Source organism: Panthera pardus, unplaced genomic scaffold (genome assembly GCF_024362965.1).
Source record: "Panthera pardus isolate Hobbes unplaced genomic scaffold, ASM2436296v1 HiC_scaffold_25, whole genome shotgun sequence".
Classification (NCBI taxonomy): domain Eukaryota; kingdom Metazoa; phylum Chordata; class Mammalia; order Carnivora; family Felidae; genus Panthera; species Panthera pardus.
In genome coordinates, this window is record NW_026526821.1 from 36,031,640 (window position 1) to 36,048,794 (window position 17,155).

Consider the following 17,155-nt stretch of genomic DNA (forward strand, 5'->3'; position numbering starts at 1 on the left):
AAAGGGATAGAAACATGATAGCGAGGCTAATTTGTTTAAAAAAAAAATACAGTAGGGGACTGGAACAAAATTAACCTACTGGGAACATTTACAAGGCCTAATCCTTAATCCCTCAATCCAGTGACTTGATTACCAAGCAAGTGTGCACTTGTTGGGAGGGAGTGTTGTAAAGAGATATGAAAAACAACATGCCCCAACTCACAACTGGTTGTTTCCCACCCTTGGACTGTGGTTGCAGCTCCCAGAGTCATGTCCTCATGGAAATAAATCCAGATGTAGGAAGAAAGGGTCATAAAATAATGGTTTTTCCTTAGCACCTCCTTCTTAGCAAAGAGCAAAATATTTCCCAAAAGCCTGCAGCAAATTTTTAGTTATATTTCATTGGCCATAATTTGGTTCTACTCCTACTTCTAGACAAATCATTTGCTGAGGAGACCACAACTGCCACGTCTGGTCTGCATTCATCACCATTCATCACCTGGACTAGGCTTGTTGCCACACAAATGTATCAAGATTTGGTATCTGTGATAGAAGGGGAGAAAAGAAATTGATCATGTAAGCAACAGCATCTGTCACAGCAATTCAATTATCCTGTGTTATTTTGTCCCATTTTATCCTAGAAATTATAGGTGCTATAGATTTAGTCCATGGGCTAGGAAACTCAGAGTTCAATCTCATGACATTGAAGGTCAGCAGGGTTACAGCCTATTTTTCTCAGAAATTGATGAACCCATATGTTGTACTCAAAGAATTTCAACCTCTCACCTCTTGGCAATGGATAAATTCAAATACCAGGCATAGTGAAACAAACAAACAAACAAAAAATGAAATCATAAGGCACTTTTCTGATGATAAACCTAAAATTGTCCTGATAAATAAATCTAGCCATGTTTTTAAATTCAGCACTTTATGCAAATATCAAAATACATCCCTTTTGACAAATCTCTATGTTCCTTTCCTCATAGAGACGACTTTCATTTTCCATAAAATTCCATCTGTTTACGTTTCATGCAGTCATACAAAAATGCTGAACAGTACGTATAGACTAATAGAGGCAAGTTTGGCCTTGGGGAACCAGCTTTTGCCTGAGAATTGGATACTAGTCTTGCTATATCCCAAAACTGGCTGTATGAACTTGGGCAAGTTGCTTCATTTCTTCTTCTGTGAAATAAAGAGATTAAATAGACTGAGAGCTTTCTAGGTTCTAAAATTCTGTGATTATATCTGATATCCAAGTTAAAGCCAAATGGACAATGTATTGGTAAGGACAATTGATATTATAACAAAAAATCCCCGAAATTATAGTGGCTTAACACCATAAAAGCTTATTTCTTACATAATGCTCCAATTAGATTCATGAGGTGTTCCTGGTGTCTCCTCCTAGCAGTGTTTCAAGCACTCAGCTTCATTCATTTTATGGTGCTAGTGTCCCCTGCATTTGGCTTCCATGGTTTCTATAAGAGAGAACATGAATAATAAAACAGGAGGTTTTATAGCAGACATGTCAGTCTTGGAAGATGCATTGTCCAGAATCTTGTGGCCAGAATGCATGGCCCCAGACGAAATAAAAGTGAGGTTGGATAATGTAATCTGTGAGACTATAAAGAAGGAACAGGATTGAATAATACTGAGCCAGTGTCAGCCATAAACATTTTTGGATATATTTCTTTCTTTGAATTCCAAGTAACTAAGGGAAATAATAATCTTACTTTGAATATTCCTATTGTGTCACTGCTTATCCTGTGTTCCCTAGTACCTCATACTACCACTATGTTTTATCATGAATTAACTCTTTACATGTCTATGTCTTACTAGTTGCTGGGAGCTCCCTGAAAGAGGGACCTTGTGTAATTCCCCTCTATACCCTCAGCGCTCAGCACAGTGGATGGCATCTACTAAGGATTGGAGATCCTGAACAAATCAGAAAAGAGGATATATTCCCAACTGCTTTGTCTTGATGTTGGTGGTCAGTGCTCATTCCCAAATATCTATATTGAGGAGGCATGATCTATATGGTTTGATTTTTGTGTCTGTATGGGGGGAGGATAATGGTAAAATTATGTTTGTTTAATGCTTTAGAAAAGTTTTAAGAAACAGCATTTATCATTTCACAGAATGATGGGGAAGGTTTATTAAATGGAGGTGAATGAGGTAAAACTATCAACTTTGAACCCCACTGGTGTGGCAGAAGGATGGTAGTGAGAGTAGGTAAAGAGATGATTGTGTGTTTGTGAAGCTCAGATCTTTTTCAGCACAAGCGGACTGAGCCCATGGCCTTAACAGGAGAAGATATTAAGGCCACCACAATGACTGGCATTATAGTTCTGCTCTAGAACAATCGCTGACATTCCCTCCACCCATCCCATGGTCCAACACTGACACCCAGGATGGCCTAACCCCGAGTCCACTCCCAAAGAAATGATTCTGCAGGTTGATAGAATCTCGAGATGCCCATATCCCAGAATTAGAAACTATCCCTGTGGCAGTCTCAGGTTTTCAGCATACAGACCAGAGATGCACACACAAGTTTCTTTTGTTTCAAGTTAAGGATGCATTTTCATGTTTTTTTAAAATTCAACAATAATAAACATTTGTTGAAAGCCCAACTTCTAGAAATGTACTACTCAATACAGCAGTCACTAGCCACATGTGGCTATTAACATTCAAATTTAAATTAATTAAAATTAAACAAAATTCAAAATGCAGTTCCTCAGTCACATTAACCACGTATCAAGTGTTAAATAGCTACATGTGGCTAGTGGCTACCCCAACTGAACAATGCAGCTATAGAATATTTTCTGGCATCACAGAAAATTCTACTGGACAGAACTGTTCTAGAAACTGCTTCCATATAGTGTGTCCAGTTTTCTGGATCAAGTTATCTCAAGCCTATATGGTAGAAGATATGATAAACTCTTTTTAGGATATCAAAAGAGGACCTGTGTTTTGCTAAAATTTAGATACATACATGCAGTTTCTTAAAATAAATTTACATATTTGAAGGGTCAGTCCACCTTGGAAAGCTAAATTTCTCATCTCTAATATGAATGAAGTTTTAACTGCCTGGAACTCAGCCATCATTATAGATTAGAGGTTAAATAAAACAACAGATCTAATATCTCCTGACATGTTCCAAAAAGAGAGACAGAGAGAGAGAGAGAACAAGCAATGTGAGACCCTTTTCAGATAACAGTAGAAGCAAGAATGAACTGAAAAGGAACCTTGCCTACCTTTTGGGTATTATCTCCAAACACGTATCATTTGAAAAATAAAATTCTATTTTAAAATATTCAAAGCACTGAAACATTTGTACTCCTCATACATGTTAACCTCTAAGCTGTATAATAAGATATGGCATCATTTTTTTTCCCCAAGAGAAGTTAATTTACCCAAAAGAAAAGTAAATTGGCCAGGAACCTATTTTGTCATTGGTCCAGGAGAGGCAAGAATCCTACCTAATCATCAGAGAGGCCATCTGGGCTAGTTATTAGAGATGTTCATAAAAATTTCAGCTCTATTTCTCCAGGAATATGGGAGATCCACTTCACCACTCCCTAAAGTAAGAGAGGCCAGATAACTTGTTTGCGTGGTTAAACATGAGCAGGAGTGATGTATGTCTCTTCCAGTGTTAGCATTTAAGTTCCTGTGCTTGGCCGATTCCTCCTTTCTCTTCATGATGACAATCATGGAAGCCCACACGGGAGTTTCCATTCATGGAAATCCATTACTGATTATGATGAAGAAAGGCCCTGCTAATTTGTATCAGACAAACAGCAAGTAAAAGAACCAACTTTTATTATATTAAGCCATTATGAATATGAAGGTGTTACTGAAGTACAATCTAGCCTGTTGTGACCAATATCATCCAAATTCAGGTCATATGGCTCGAAATGGAAACAATGAGTTCTGAGCCCTTTGTTTTTGTGAATAAAAATTAAAAAGCCATATATATGCAGATCAAGAGTTAGACAGAGGCAAGGGATCAAATTTGACAAAGTCAGTACTAGCCTGGATTTCCTATAGGCATTAAACATAGGAAGAAAAAATAGCTTGTTCATGTGAGCATAAATGGTATGTAGAGATTTATTTAAGCTCTGCTGTGAGTTGGGGCCTCTTTTTTTTTGCATGGTTGAACTAAAAAATGCTATATAGGCTATGTATATCTATGATGCTTTTCCTACAAGAGGCTTAAAATTTTCATTCCCTTCTTTCTAGATATGCTGCTAAGATCTTTTTTTTCCCCTTTAAGAAAAAATAAACCATTAAGATTAACATCCAGCTTGCTGAGTCATTTGTTTTCTACTTGATGTTAACTATAGGGATCTGAAGGCAGCAAGGAGAGAGAAAGAGACACAGAGACAGAGATGAAGACATGGAGAGAGAGAGGAATTTAGGGAGAGAAGGAGAAAGATTGATTCTAGAAAGAAAGAAGAAAAATCTGTTAAGTCAAATGGAAAAGCAAAAATAAAATTTGAAAGATTTGGCTATGACATCAGTTTTCTTACTCTGTAGTGGAAGCCCTTTATACAATATTTTAATGAAAACTGTAATGTGATTAAGGTTTGAATTGGATTTTCAGAGTGGAAAAGGGCAAGGTCATTAGAATGGGAAAAACCTAATGTTTTTAGCACAGTGCCTCCACTATTAGCTGTCTGACTAACAAAAGTCAGCTAACTTTTCTGAGTCATGATTTCTTTGTCTATAAAAAGAGAATAAAAAAACTTAGCATATATGTTGGTCGGAAAGATAGAATGCTATAAAATACAGTAAAGGACATTGGAAAGTGGATGACACCAAGCAGAGATCACTGTTTCTTTCTCTCTTTGGACTCTCACATTATCTCTTCTTTATTCTACCAGAAAGTTTCTTTCTCTATAAGGCTTTTTGAATACCAGCTTTAGAAGGGCAAACGTAGTTCTAATTCTGCCGCTTACTGGAATACTGTGTTAAGTTTTTCACATTCCTGGGGCACCTGGGTAGCTCAGTCAGTTAAGCATTCAACTCTTGATTTCAGCTCAGGTAATGATCTCACAGTTCATGGGATGAAGCCCTGTGTGGGGTTCTGTGCTGGGTTCTCTCTCTCTCTCTTTCTCTCTCTCATAATAAATTAAAAAATTGTTTTAAAGTTTTTCACATTCCTTATTTAATATTCACATAATTCTCTGTAAGTTTTTCCCCCTTTTACAAAGGAAGAGGCTTATAGAGAGTTAGAAATTTGCCCAAGTTCACATAGATAGCCTTTTAGTAATCTAATGCCACAATAATGCAGTCTTGCAAAATTCCTCAAATTCAGGGGCTCATAAACAGCCGTTTGGTATGCTTGTCAACCTGTGGATCAACTGGGAAGTTCTGCTCATCTGAATTGCCTCAGCAGGGTCCACTCATGCAACTGCAGTCATTTGGGGTTTGGCAAGTCTCTCTAGTCTATGACCAAAGAACAATAAGTGAGCAGCAGGAAATGGAGTAATCTCTGACTTCTTCATTAAATGAAATGCTGACCATGAGCCAGCAAACTAACCTTCCTTGGACCCTAAGCCAGGGACCTCCTTTGGTCCAATGCCTTAAACCTGTACAGACCTGGAGTAGGGAAATGATGAAGCCAATGATTCTGACAGAAAGGATGCCTCAATCTCCATTTAGTCCCTGAGAGAGATGACTGACAGCAGGACAGAGCCTAGTACGGGCATATAAAAAGCTTCTAACCCCTAGAAGGGACTAGAAGGGAAGGATTTCAAGGGAAGGGCAATCAAGCTTGGGAATACACCACAGCTAGAGATGATTGGAGTTGATGCTTCAACACAGTGCCACACCAAAATGTGGTCCATGAACCAGCAGCATCAGCATCACTTGGGAGTTTGTTAGAAGTGTGGACTCTTGGGACTCCACCCTAGACCTCCTGAGTCAGAATCTCAGAAGCACTTTTTTTAGGAAGAATCAAAATAGACTCATATCATTGAAATAGCATCTGTAGCCAGATTTTCACTAGTAGGTGAATTAACCCTTCAAGTCCCAGCACCTTGCTGAGCCTCTGACGTCCCAGCCAAGCTTTTAATACCTTCAGTTGCTCAACTGGCCCCACTCTCTAGAATGAACATCTATTATTTTTGCTTACTTAGCATCCATTCCCCTTCCTGTTGACCTCACTCAGAGACCATTCTCCTCCTCAACTCCCAGTCCATGTCTTTTGGATGGGATTTATCATGGGAATGGACATGTGACCCAGGGTACCGAATTAGAGCACAACACCCTTCCAGTCACAGTGACTGGTTCTGGAAGAAGCACATAACCCAGGACTAGCCAATGAAAAGAATAGTCAGGGATATTTGTTGGAACTATTAGAAAAGCAGCATGCTCTTTTCTGCTATTGAGCACAGCTAGTGGAGTCTATCTGAAAATGAAGTCAACACACAGATGTTAAGAGATTAATTTTTGATGACATTGTTTGAGCACCTGAATCTAGCTTTGCTTGAAGCCAGACCTAACGCTAGAGGTTTTAATTGTGTCAATACGTTGCCTTTTTTGCCTAAGTTATTGAAATTTGGATTTCTATAACTTGCGAGAAACATATTCCTGATATACAAAGCCACCCCATGTTCTAAGCTTGCTGACCCCACACAAGTCCTCACTCAGCTCTCAGCTTCCACTCTCTCTTCTGTTCCTCATCACTCATGACATGGTCATTTTCCAAACTCCAAATTTCAAAATTGTTTGTAATTGTACTTGTTTCTATGGTCACAAGCCAAATGGAGTTTCATAAGATAATATTGGTCATGACCCCCAGAGATTTGGGTGGACATTATTTTTCCCAAGTATAACATAGACCTGAAGTTTTGGGTTCTATCAAAACCTCATTATTCAAAATGTGGACCAGGAGCATCAGCATCATCTAGGAGCTTGTTAGAGATGCAGAATTTCAGGCACCACCATGGATCTGCTGAATCATAATTTTCATCTTAACAAATCCCCAGTAATTCATGTACTCAAGTGGCAAAAGTTACTGTCTGGGAGTTAGAAGACTGGTCCTATCTTCCTCTGTCTCAGTATTTTTTTACCTGTGAAATGAACAGACCGGGCTATTTCAGAGATTTACTCCAACCTGGACTTTCTATGATACTCATGTTTTTCAGTCCTTGACTCAGACTGTGACAGCTTAGCATGCAAATTAATAGAAACAGCAGGGGGTGGGAGTCAGAAAAATAAAAGAATGTTTCTATCAGTCAGAAAGCAACTGGTTGGACCGTTTGTGTAAAATGATATCAACCTCCAAGTAGAAACATATTCTATTTTAAAAATGAGAAAACAAGCCCAGAGAGGTAAACCGGTTTTCAAAAACCACATAGCACAGATACAGCAGAGCAGAAATGGGAAGATATAGTATTGCTGAGAAGGTACAAAAGAACAGGGGTTAGTGTTTGCACATGGTTGTTCTGGTGCTGGGCTGCCTAGGCACTTATTACAGGGTCCTTGGGAAGATACTTAACTGTTCCGTGTCTTGGTGTATTCATTTGTCCAATGGACATTATAGTAGTACAAACTTCATGATATTGTAGGGAATTAAATCTGTAAAGTGTTTAAACTATGCCAGCAATATATAACATTTGATATATGTTTGTTAAAGAAATAAAAATAAATCTTGATCCCAGTCTAGAATGATTTCCATAGTATACTGCAGCTCTCCCATGCCAGAAATATCCTCTCTTTCCCCACAAGATTTCTATAACCACCAGGCAATGTGTCTGAAACCCTACCTTAGTTCTTTTTAAAATTACTTTAGTATTTTTTAGCTTGGTGAACATGAATTAATTTAACACGAATTTAATATTAATCAGTTAATAAATGGTGATCCATTTTTAATAGAAACTACCAAGGCAGCAGGTTAGCTCTGCTAAGGTCTTAAAAGGAAAAAGGGATTTAATTAAAAGATTGAGTGAATAGAATGAAACAAAAAGAAAATAAACAAGGTAACTCCTATTCACCAATTTATCAATGGCTTACCCACAGCAATAGTTTGAAATACTGGATACATTTGGGAGGCTTTAAAAACATTATCAATGTCCAGGGCTACTTCAACCTAATTAAATTAGAATTTCTGGAAATGGTACACAAGCATGAGTGTTTTTAAAAAGCTCCCTCTAGGGGCGCCTGGGTGGCTCAGTCGGTTGGGCGTCCGACTTCAGCTCAGGTCACCATCTCACGGTTCGTGAGTTCAAGTCCTGCGTCAGGCTCTGGGCTGATGGCTCAGAGCCTGGAGCCTGCTTCCGATTCTGTGTCTCCTTCTCTCTCTGCCCCTCCCCCATTCATGCTCTGTCTCTCTCTGTCTCAAAAATAAATAAACATTAAAAGAAAATTTAAAAAAATAAAATAAAATAATAAAAATAAAAAGCTCCCTCTAGTAGGCTGAATGATGTCTCCCAATGATACCAGGTTCTAATTTCTGGAACCTATAAACATTATTTCATTTAGAAAAAGTGTCTTGCAGATGTGATTAAGTTAGGGAGCTTGAGATGAGATTATCCTAGGTTTTCTGGGGTAAGGCTTAAATGAAATCAGGCTTCATGTATCCTTATGAAAGGGAGAGATTTGGACATATGAGCACAGAAGAGAAGGCGATATGCATTTAAGAAAATTGTGTATTCTGTTGTTGGGTGGAATGTTATATAGATGTCTGTTAGGTCTAGTGTGTTTTAGTGTTGTTCAAGTCTTTGAATGTTATTGATCTTCTATTAAGGTCTTCTATATACATTGAAAACGGAGTGTTGAAGTCTCCAACTATTATTGTTGGAAGTATCTATTTTTCCCTTCAGTATATTTGTGGTTTTGCTGTGGTGTATATATTATTATGTCTTCTTGAGCAATTGACACTTTTATTATTATAAAATATGCTTCTTTGTCTCTAGTAATAATTTGTGTCTGAAGACCTATTTTATCTGTTATTAGTATGGTCAGTCCGGTTCTCTTATATTTGTTTGCATATCTTTTTATGTCTTTTTTACTTTCAATCTATTTGTATCTTTGACTATAAACTGGGTCTCTTATAGCCAGCATATAGTTGGATATTTGAACAATTTAACCAACTTCTGTCTTTTGATTCAAGTGTTTTATCCATTTACATTTAATACAATTGATGAGGTAGGCTTTATTTCTGCCCTATTGTTATTTGTTTTCTACATGCCTTATGTCTTTTTCCTCTACTCCAACTGCCTTCTTTTGTGTTAGATATTTTCTAGTGTACCATTTTAATTTCACTGTCATTTTGTTTCTTTTACTATGTTTTCTAGTTATTTTCTTAATGGTTGCCCAGTGCTTAATACTTCATGTAAGGTAGTTGTGCTACAACAAATTTCTCAGGTGTTTTTGTTATCTAGGAATGTCTTAATTTCTTTTTTGAGTGATAGTTTTGCTAATACAAAATTCTTGCTTGGAAGTCTTTTTCTTTCAACACTTTGAATATATCATACCATTGTCTTCATGGTTTCTGATGAAAAATCAGCTGTTAATCTTATTCAGGATGGCTTATATGAGATGAATCACTTCTGTATCTGTTTTCAAGATTTTTTTCTTTGTATCTCCTTGAGTTTTCCTACTTGAAGTTCAGTAAGTTTCTTAATTATTTAGATTAATGTAATTTTCCAAATTTGGGATGTTTTGGCCATAATTCCTTCAAATATTCTTCCTATCCCTTTCTCTTCTCACTTTCTTATACTCCCTTTATGCATATTTGGTACACTTGATGGTGTCCCACTTGTCTCCAAGGTTCTATTAATTTTTTAAATTCTTTTTACTTTCTGTTTCTCAGACTGAATAATTTTAATTGACCTACATTTATTTATTTTTAAAAAAATGTTAAAGTTTATTTTTGAGAGAGAGAGACAGAGCTTGAGTGGGGGAGGAGCAGAGAGAGAGGGAGACACAGAACCTGAAGCAGGCTCAAGGCTCTGAGCTATCAGCACAGAGCCCAATGCAGGCTTGAACCCACAAACCATGAGATCATGACCTGAGCCAAAGTCAGATGCTTAATCAACTGAGCCACCCAGGTACCTCAATTGACCTATCTTTAAATTTGCTAGTTCTTTCTTCGGCCAACTCAAATCTACTACTGTCCTTCTCTAATGAATTTTTCATTTTAGTTATTATACTTTTAAGCTCTGGAATATCTATTTGGTTCTTTTTAAAAATAATATCTATCTCTTTATTGATATTCTCTATTTGGTTGAGTTATTTTTCTAATAGTTTCCTTTAGTTCTGTAGACATGAGTTAGTTCTTTTAGTTCTTGACATACTGATAATCACGAACTTAATTTTTTGCCCAGTTAGTCCAGTATCTAAGTGTCCTCATGGGAAGTCTCTATTGATCATTTTCCTCCTGCTTATGGGCCATATTTCTTTACATGCTTCAATACTTAGTTAAAAACTGTACATTTAAAATAGTATAATGTGACAACTCTGGAAATCAGATTGTCACCACCACTACTCCTAGCATTAATTACAGCCACTGTTTGTTAGTTTAGTGATTTTCCTAAACCACTTCAGTAAAATCTGTATTCTTTATTGTGTGTGGCCCAAAGTCTCTGTTCAGCTAACTTAGTGGTCAGCTAATGAATGGACAGATTTCCTTAAATGCCTTGAACCAATAGGTCTCACAGTCTTTGCAGAGAACCTCTGTGTGTTAGGGTAGTGTTTCAACATTCTCGCAGGCAGTTTACAAGACTACCTTAGTCTTTACTTCCTGCTTTTGCAGAATCTCAAGATCATGCAGAGCTTAAGGCCTTCTCAGATCTTTTCAGGGCATGTGCACAGCCCTATACATCTGTATGAATATCTAGATTCCCAGGAATATATTGGAGTTTTTCAAAGCCCCTATGTTCATCTCACTTTTAAACATTTCCTTTTAAGTTTCTTTGTCAGCATCTTGTTTGCCCCAACTATTATTACTGCCTCAGGCAGCTGCTATGTTAAACATTTGCTGCTGACTGTTTTTGACAAATGCCCTGGGGAAAACACTGTTCACACTGAGTTCTGAGTCATTTCAAAGACAAGCACTGAGAGTGGTAGTTTCCAGGAAACTTTCAAACAAGTAAAGTAATGACAATTCTCTTTGGATGGGGCTTCTGGGGAGCTCCAAATCAATTATGTCCCCCACCTTCATTGTCTTCTAGGCTTCTAGGCTTTCAGGGCTACCACAGAACTGAGGAGAGGGGGGTGGGAATAGAGAAAGTTAAATGATAAAAAATTTGCTGTTCTTACTTAGATCTAGCCTTTTTGTCTTTTTTTTGTTTTAATACATGCTCTTCAAATTGTTGCATACCTTTAGTTAATTTCCAGGGTTCTAAAAAGTCTGTTTGGTTTTGACAATTTTTGCCAGTGAGTTTATTGCTTTTATGGAGTAACATATTTTGGAGGTCCTACCTCCACCATTCAAAAGTGGCTCTCCCATAAACACAATTATATTATTGAGATGTTGACTCTCAACCAGACTTCTGCCCAGATATTACCTTTCACATCTCACTTTTCAATTTTAATCCTTTAGCTAAAGGGTTAAAAACACATTTCAATATTCGTTTTTATTCTCCACTATAAAAGTGGATAGCATTTTAACAGACTGAGAAAATAAGACTTTAGAATTGCCAAGGCATTATAAGATAGTCATTTAAAGGAGAACACTGCAGCCCACACAAACCAAGTGTGCCTCTTTAAAAGCATTTTGAAATAATTTCATAATTTTGCTATCTCTATTCTTTTTTACTTTTTTTTTTATTTGAGAGAGCGAGAGAGCATGTGTGTGAGTGGGAAAGAGGAGCAGAGGGAGAGAGAGAATCTGAGGCAGGTTCTACATTCAGCATGTGGAACCCAATAGAGGGCTCACTACCCTGGGATCATGACCTGAGCTGAAATCAAGAGTTGAACGCTCAACCAACTGAGACACTCAGGCACCTCTATCTCTATTCTTTTTAAGAGTTAATATATTCACATTAAAAAATGAGAAATTAAAAAAATATAAAATCATGAGTCTTTGTCTTTATTCTTTCCCAAAGAAACTATCTTTAAATATTTCAATTTTAAGTTCTTCTTGTTGTTTATAACTTTAATTTTAAATTACATACTTCTATTCTTGATTCATGAAATTTGAATAGTATGTATTAACTCTCCTTTTTAAAGATTAGAACATCATCTAATTGACTCTCTCTTTTTAAAAATTTTTTAAAAAATGTTTATTTATTTTTGAGAGAGAGAGAGACAGAGCATGAGTGGGGGAGGGGCAGAGAGAGAGGGAGACACAGAATCCAAAGCAGGCTCCATGTTCTGAGCTGTCAGCACAAGCCTGATGTAGGACCCAAACCCACGAGCCCTGAGATCATGACATCAGCTGAAGTCAGATGCTTAACCAACTGAGCCACCCAGGTGCCATGGCTCTTTCTCTCTTATTCAAACACCCAAACTTTATTACTTTCATTGAATTTTTGTTTTCTGTTGATTGATTTTATATATAGCTTTGTATATAATCATGTAATATGATTAAACCTTATTTCTTTCTTCTATCAACTTTAGAGTAATTATCTTAAACCTTTACCGTAGAAAATTAGTAAATTGGGGCTTGTATATTAAATGACACCCCTCCACCTTAACCCCTCCTCAGCTCCCTCCTTTAACTACCACATTCTGACAGTTCTATCACCACTTTTATAGTTTAGGACTCATACCATTTAGATTCTGTTAGGAAAACATAGTGAAGTTTCTTGTGCTTGATCTACCACTTGATTATAAACTTTAAAAATCAATAAATAGCATTTATAGCATTATGATCATATAAATACTATTCACTGCAGAACCAAGCAGTGACTCTTTAAATATTCCTATGACACCAAATCTTCACACAAAGAAAATAATCAAACAAAAAGGACAAACAGAAGCTCTTTCCTTAAGCTCCATCAAAAATTGCTCAAAACTGGGGGCCCCTGAGTGGCTCAGTTAGTTAAGCATACGACTTCGGATCAAGTCATGGTCTCACAGTTCATGGGTTTGAGCCCCATGTCAGGCTCTGTGCTGACAGCCCAGAGCCTGGAGCCTACTTCAAATTCTGCGGTTCCCTCTCTCTCTGCCTCTCCCCTGCTCTCACTCCATCTGTCTCTCAAAAATGAATAAACATTTTTTAAAAAATTGCTCAAAATTGTGTCATATTTGGACCAAAAATGTATGGTAAGCTTTCATTTTTCCTGACATTTATAGGACACTTTTATTTTTATTATTGTTCAAAGAGACCTATGTCATTGTCAGACTAATACACCTTTTAAATTACACTATTTGTTAAGTTACCTAATTTTTACTGTTTTATTTCTGTACTTGCTTCCTAGTTTTGATCCTAGGAGAAATAAATCCTACATTAGTTCTAACATTTACTAAATCCCTAGCCTTCTGCATTTTGTGTATTTTTTTGTGTATTGTTGTTTTTCTGGGGTACAATCCTCAGAAAATGTTTTTATTTGCAGACTGAGTGCACAGGAAGTAAGCATCCTGAATCTGTGTATTTCTGGAAATGACTTTATTTTGACCTTAATTCCTTATCAACATTTTAGCTTAATAGAGATTTATAGACTGCAACTTATTTTTCTTCTAACACTTCAAGATTTATTCCATTGCCCTCCTATCATCCAGATTTGCTGATGAGAAGTCTGGTGTTGATGTAATTCGTGTTTCTTTGTAAGCAACCATCTTTATTTCCTCTATAGAAGCTCTTAAAACCTTCTTCAAGTAAAGTGGGATATTATGCAAAAGAAGAAGCATACTCATTGTGTGGGATTAACAATGTTAACCTATTCATATTAATAACTGAGTCATCATTTAACAAAAAGTCATGGCATTGAGAGGATGGGGAAAGGGTAAAGGGGTAATATGAGAGAGCTTGATTATCATTGGTCATAACAATAAACCCAATGATAGTCTATTTTATGAGTCAAGAATTAGCAATATCTGCACATTATTTAGAAACAAAAAATACTTTACCCAAAGGAAACACTGATGTCATTAAAAACTGTTACCTTTATATAGAGATAGATAGATAGATAGATAGATAGATAGATAGAGATATAGACTTATATATATTATACATAATATATAAAAACAAATATATAATGTCAAGAGGAGAAAAGTGTTATGAAGAAAAATAATTCAGGGTAAGAGAATAAAGAATGATAGTGAATTGGAGATTAGCATGATTAGCTAATTTGGGTTGTCAGAGAAGACTCCTTTGGAAAAGTAGCATTTGAGGAGGTGAGACATGAGAAGATCTGGGGAAGAATGTTTCAGGTAAAGGTAATAGCAAATACAAAGGTCCTGAGGTGGAAGTTCATTTGATTGTACAATGAACAACAAGAAGGCCAGTGTGATTATAATGGAAATAAGTATAAGGAGAGTGTTGGGAAATGAGTTTCAAGAGGTGGCCAGAAGCCTGATATTGTAGGTTAGGAGAAGGACTTCTAAAAGTCATAGGAGCCATTAAACGTTTTTTGAGAAAGATTTTTTATTTTTGCCAGTGTCATTGTGATAGCTATATGAAAAAATAAGGGCTAGGAGACAAACTAGGAGGCTACTGTAAGAGCCTAAGTGAAAGATGATGGTGGCTTCAACTGTAGAGGTTGAGAAGTGGGTGAATTTAGAAAAAGTATTGAAAATAGAGCAACATTTTCTCACACATGAGATGTTCACGGGAAAGAGATTAGCAAAATAAGACAAGATTTTATCCTAAAGAAATAGGTGAATGTAGATGCCATTTACTAAATGGGGAAGAGAGCCATATTGGAGTTAAAAATCTCAAATTCTACTTGGTACATGCTAGGTTTTATATCCATATTTGCTTTATATTTATGTTCAGGTATTGAGTAGGAAGTCAGATGGACAAGCTGAAGTTTAAAAGATAAATCAGGGTTGAATACGTAAATATGAGGACATTAACACATAAATGCCACTCAAGGTTCTAGAACTGGATAAAATCACCAAGAAGTGAGTGCATAGATAGGAGAAAAGGTATATGACTGAGCCTATAGAGCTGGGAAGATGAAGAAAAGGCATAAAAGGAGAACGAAACTAAGATCCTTCTGAGTGCTAATTTAGTAAGCAGGACACCTACTGAGATTGTTAATTAAGAATGTAAGAGATGAAGAAGAGTGGAGGAAACCAACTGATGCATGTATATGTTCAGTTTGACATACCTTGATCCTACAGATGAGAGTATTCAGTAAGAAGCTAGGAATATGACTCAAGCTCATGAGAGAAGATGGGACTGATAACATAAAATTAGCAGTCCTACATACATAAAGAATGCTTAAACTCAGGGGGGCATGAATCAGATTCTTTTAAGATAACATGTGAAGGAAGGAATAGGACATTGGTTCCTATTTTCCTACCATGAAGACTACAGGAGTCTGAAAAACTCAGTCAGAATTCTCATGTATTAATTTAGAATTAAAATAGAATGGCTCAGTCAGTTAAGCAGTTAAGTGTTGGACTCTTGATTTTGGCTCAGGTCATGATCTCACGAACCATGAGATCAAGCTCTGCCTCAGGCTCTGTGCTGACAGTGTAGAGCCTGCTTAGGATTCTCTCTCTCCCTCCCTGACTACCCCTCCCCCGCTTGTGCATGCTCTCTCTAAATAAATAAAATTTTAAAAAATTTAGAATTGAGATAATAATTGCTTGTACATATATTGCAGAGAATTGTGAGAATAAAATGAGACCTTGTGTGTGATAGTGCTTTATAATTTGTACAGGCCTTTGCAAATGTGAGCTGCTAAATTTTCTTCTCTTTGGCTTAGAGTGCAAAAGTTTTCATGGTGGAGAGTCAGGACACATTACATGGACAAATGGAGCTCCCAGAGGGCTTGTGTGGAGCTCAGGAAAATGTACAGCTTAATCTGCTGGGCGCCACAATTCTGCTGCTTCAACTCATTTGCTATGGAAAATGAAGAGTCAACAAACAAGGGAGAGAAACAGAGATGGGGGCACTTCATAGAGCACTTTAAGAAATGGAATGAGCAGTACAGAGTATCAAGTGAAGGCAGAAGTTAAGAAAGATGGGAAGTCCATTGGAAATGACCAGGAGATCATTAACATTACCTGCTGAGATATTAAACTGAATAAATGCTCTGGTGTTAGGTAGCAGAATTGTGCTGTCTTTCATGGCCAAAAGCAATCGAATAGTTCCAGATATCCTTTGTACATTCCCAGACATATCCTGAATTATTCACCTTAACCCATCTCACCCTGATTTTCACTGCCTGAGTTCCTGGCTCCTGGAATAAATTCTTATTTATTTGTTTGTTTGTTTGTTTATTTATTTATTTAATAAATTCTTATTTAAAATCTCCTATCGTTCCCTCAAAACCAGTGGCCAACCTTGCTGTTCTGTTCTGACTTCCTCGACTGACTCTTTCAAGTACATTTTGACTGCATCATCTTGACCCAATTCTTATTTATGCTCCTTATTTGGTATTGATCTCTAAATTCCTTCCTTGATTATACTTGGCACTCTTCTCCTTTAACTCTGTTGTTTCTGTTTACTTCAAGTAATCATCTTGCCAGCCTAGATCCGTTTCTTGGAATTCATCCCAACCAAACCTTGTGGTCAGTGTCCATAGACTCATCCCATTAGCAATGGAACCCTAAAGCTGTTAATGAAAAAAGTCATACACAAGCCACAATATGTTGAGACAGAGAGGTTAGCTGTAAAGGGAGGATCTGATAGTTAATTTTATGGATCAACTTGACTGGGACACAAGGTGCCCAGATATTTGGTCAAACATTATTCTGGGTGTTTCTGTCAGGGTATCTTTGGATAAGATAAACATTTAAATCAGTAGACTGACTAAAGCAGATTACCCTCCCTAATGTGGTCAGCCTCATCCAATCAGCTAAAGGCCTAAATAGAATAAAAAGTCTGAATCTCTGCTCAGCAACAGAAAGTTCCTCCTGCCTAATTGCCTTTAAACTGGGATACTGGCTTTTTTCTGTCTTCATATTCAGACTGAAACAACATCTCTATCTGAGGCTCAAGTTTGCTGGCCTTTGGACTGGTACTACACCATTGGCTCTCTTTGGTCTCCAGCTTCTGACTTACACTCAGATCTTGAGGCTTATCAGCCTCCATAATCATGCAAGCCAATTC

General features: G+C 37.0%; 2 long non-coding RNA genes across 3 annotated transcripts in view; one reads left to right on the forward strand and one right to left on the reverse strand.

Moving 5' to 3' along the window:
• LOC109274713 (uncharacterized) overlaps nucleotides 1-17,155 on the reverse strand; it is a 171,292-nt gene that overhangs the window by 148,877 nt on the left and 5,260 nt on the right. For both annotated transcript variants that reach the window (XR_002083792.2, XR_008417785.1), the window contains exon 2: nucleotides 1,337-1,454. This is a non-coding gene — a long non-coding RNA (uncharacterized LOC109274713). The remainder of the gene's footprint in view (nucleotides 1-1,336; nucleotides 1,455-17,155) is intronic.
• LOC109274715 (uncharacterized) lies at nucleotides 1,836-16,140 on the forward strand. The gene is made up of 3 exons (XR_002083794.2): nucleotides 1,836-1,966; nucleotides 14,867-14,927; nucleotides 15,807-16,140. It is a non-coding gene; the product is annotated as an uncharacterized LOC109274715 (long non-coding RNA).